The sequence below is a fragment of the Berghia stephanieae genome, unplaced genomic scaffold (genome assembly GCF_034508935.2).
Source record: "Berghia stephanieae isolate SIO BIC M18660-M18661 unplaced genomic scaffold, UCSD_Bste_1.3 scaffold2539, whole genome shotgun sequence".
In the NCBI taxonomy this organism is placed as follows: Eukaryota; Metazoa; Mollusca; class Gastropoda; order Nudibranchia; family Aeolidiidae; genus Berghia; species Berghia stephanieae.
In genome coordinates, this window is record NW_027623666.1 from 6481 (window position 1) to 9519 (window position 3039).

Consider the following 3039-nt stretch of genomic DNA (forward strand, 5'->3'; position numbering starts at 1 on the left):
ATTAAGGGACTAAATAAAATGCAGTTGGCGAATTCCGCTTCTCAGAAGCCTATTAAGGGACAATGGCGAATCCCGCTTCTCAGAAGTCTATTAAGGGACTAAATAAAATGCAGTTGGCGAATTCCGCTTCGCAGAAGCCTACTAAGGGACTGACAGGAAGGAAAAAACAAAATTGAAAAAAAAAAAAAAAAAAAAAAAATGCAGTTGGCGAATTCTACTTCGCAGACAGCAAAGAAGGAAAACTAAAAGTGCCTCTGGACGGATTAGTGCCTCTGGACGGATTAGTGCCTCTGGACGGACTAGTGCCTCTGGACGGATTAGTGCCTCTGGACGGATTAGTGCCTCTGGACAGGTGGAGAGAAAAAAAAATTCTCCAAGTTCTAGGAGATAGAACTTTGAAGAAGTAAAGTAAAGTAAAGTAAATGTATTTATACGTGTTATGACACTCTCGCACCCGCCGCCGCCGCGCGCCGCACCGCCAGCATGCCGAGCCGAGCAGAGCAAGGACTCGAAGGCTGGCCGATCGGGCCGGGCCGTGCCGTGCCGGGTGGAAAGGTGGCCGAGACAAACCCTGCTGGAGGGAAAATCTCAGCGTCCGGGGCTTAGTCTCAACGGATCGCCGTACCAGGACAGCTCTAACGCTTACAACACCCCGACGGAATACATGTGGTCCGCACGCGATTTCTTGCCCCTAACGGACGTGGATGATACCGACCCAGCCACGCGCACCACAGATCTAGCGCGCGTGACGAGCGGGCCGGTCACGGCACTAGCCGACGAACCCGAGGGTTGCCGGCTTAATGTTGCCTGCACGCTCAGGGCCCTAGCTAAGCTCACCCTTGCTCACCGGGCGGGGTTCCGACTTAGAGGCGTTCAGTCGTACTCCCACGGACGTAGCCTGGCGCCATCGGCCTGACGACCGGACGCGCGAACCAGAGGTCCGAACTCACCGTTCCTCTCGTACTGAGCAAGATTACCGTGGCAAGGGCGCTTCATCAGTAGGATAAAACTAACCTGTCTCACGACGGTCTAAACCCAGCTCACGTTCCCTGTTGGCGGGTGAACAATCCGACACTTGGCGAATTCTGCTTCGCAATGATAGGAAGAGCCGACATCGAAGGATCAATCAGCGACGTCGCTATGAACGCTTGGCCGCCACAAGCCAGTTATCCCTGTGGTAACTTTTCTGACACCTCTCGCTTGAAACTCCCAACGTCGAAAGGATCGATAGGCCACGCTTTCACGGCCAGTATTCGTACTGAAAATCCTGGTCGAGCAGGCATTTGCCCTTTTGCTCTACGCGAGGTTTCCGTCCTCGCTGAGCCCGCCTTGGGACACCTTCGCTGCGCTTTAGAAGATGTACCGCCCCAGTCAAACTCCCCGTCCGAGGCTGTCCCCGGCAGGGTCGCTGTCGCCGTCGTGACCGCGTCGGGGGAGTCGGTGGACTCCCCGAGCCCGACGCGACGGCGGCTTGACGTCTGAACCTCGTACGCCTCCTACCTGCAAGAAGGCGCCGAGTCCCCACTCCGTCGGGTAAGTGGAGGTCCCGCGGGGGTAGCGGTATTTCACTGTCGCGCCCGAAGACGCTACCGCCTATGCTACACCCCCCACGCTCCTCCACAGAGTCGGACTAGAGTCAAGCTCGACAGGGTCTTCTTTCCCCGCTGATTTCACCAAGCCCGTTCCCTTGGCTGTGATTTCGCCGGGGCGTAGATAGGGACAGTGGGAATCTCGTTAATCCGTTCGTGCGCGTCGCTAATTAGACGACGAGGCATTTGGCTACCTTAAGAGAGTCATAGTTACTCCCGCCGTTTACCCGCGCTTATGCGAATCTCTTCACTTTGACATTCTGAGCACTGGGCAGAAATCACGTCCCGTAAACACCTTTTCAGGCTGTCGAGACGCTCTGTTTTAATTAGACAGTCGGATTCCCCCTGTCCGTGACAGTTCTGAGACAGCGTGAGTCGGAGGTCGCGTCGGTTGTCCCCCGCGCAGCCAACGCGCCCCGCGAAGGGGCGTCAGCCGAGCGAGGCCGCTCGGCCCGGGGCCCCCACGGGTTTCCGCGCACGTCTCTCCCCCTCGGAGTGTCCCCTCAGGGTGCGTGCGGTTCTGCCCGCTTCCTCCCCTAGCCCGACCGTCCCGGCCCTCAGAGCCAATCCTTCTCCCGAAGTTACGGATCCATTTTGCCGACTTCCCTTACCTACATTACTCCGTGGACCAGAGGCTGCTAACCTAGGAGACCTGCTGCGGACATGAGTACGGCCGGGCAGCGAGATTGACGTGCCCTCGACGGGGTTTTCACGGACCGCCGTGAGCGCTCCGGACGCAGCCATGTCTTACGGCGACGCTTTTCGGCCTGGCCAGCCCTTTCTCCGGTCGACCCGATTCCAGGGCGAACCAGACCTTAAAAAGAGACGACGGCTCTCCCCGGTGCCCACGGCAGCGTTCCCCGTTCTGTCGGCGTCGCCGCGGCGCCCCCCACGCCCCCCAAAGTAGTTTTGCGAAGAGGGGGGGCCCTTCTTCCCCCCGCCCGGTTTTTCCCAGCGAACCTTAAAATGGATTCCCCTTTCGGGGGGTCGCGGGTTTACGAAAAGGCCAGGCGCGGGCCCGTTCGGCCGCCCCCCCGGGGGGGTGTTTCGTACCCGCTTCCCGCCCGGGAGCTAACCCGCCCCTTAGGACCGACTCACCCCCCGTAAAAATTTACCCGTTCCCGGGAACCATTCCCCCCCTTTTGGCCTTGAAAAAATACCCCTCCGTTCAAAAATTTTTTCTATACCACCAAGATCTTCACCCGCGGCGGCTCCGAACGGGATCGCTCCCGGACTTTCACGCCCCGCGGCGCCCCTTTCCCACTCGCCCCCGGGCCCGCCCGGGGAGGGGGGTCGCCCCCTCCCGCTGGCGGGGGGGCCCGGTGTGGGTCCGGGGCTCAAAACGCCATCCCCTTTTCAGGGCGGGTTTGGTTCGGCAGGTGAGTTGTTACACACTCCTTGGCGGATTCCCACTTCCGTGGGCCCCGCCCTGCTGTCAGTACCGACCCAC

The 3039-nt window shown here is 59.4% G+C and overlaps 1 pseudogene; it reads right to left on the bottom strand.

Moving 5' to 3' along the window:
- Window positions 1-581: 581 nt before the first annotated feature.
- LOC144961469 (large subunit ribosomal RNA) lies at window positions 582-3039 on the bottom strand (annotated as a pseudogene; the record flags this gene model as incomplete).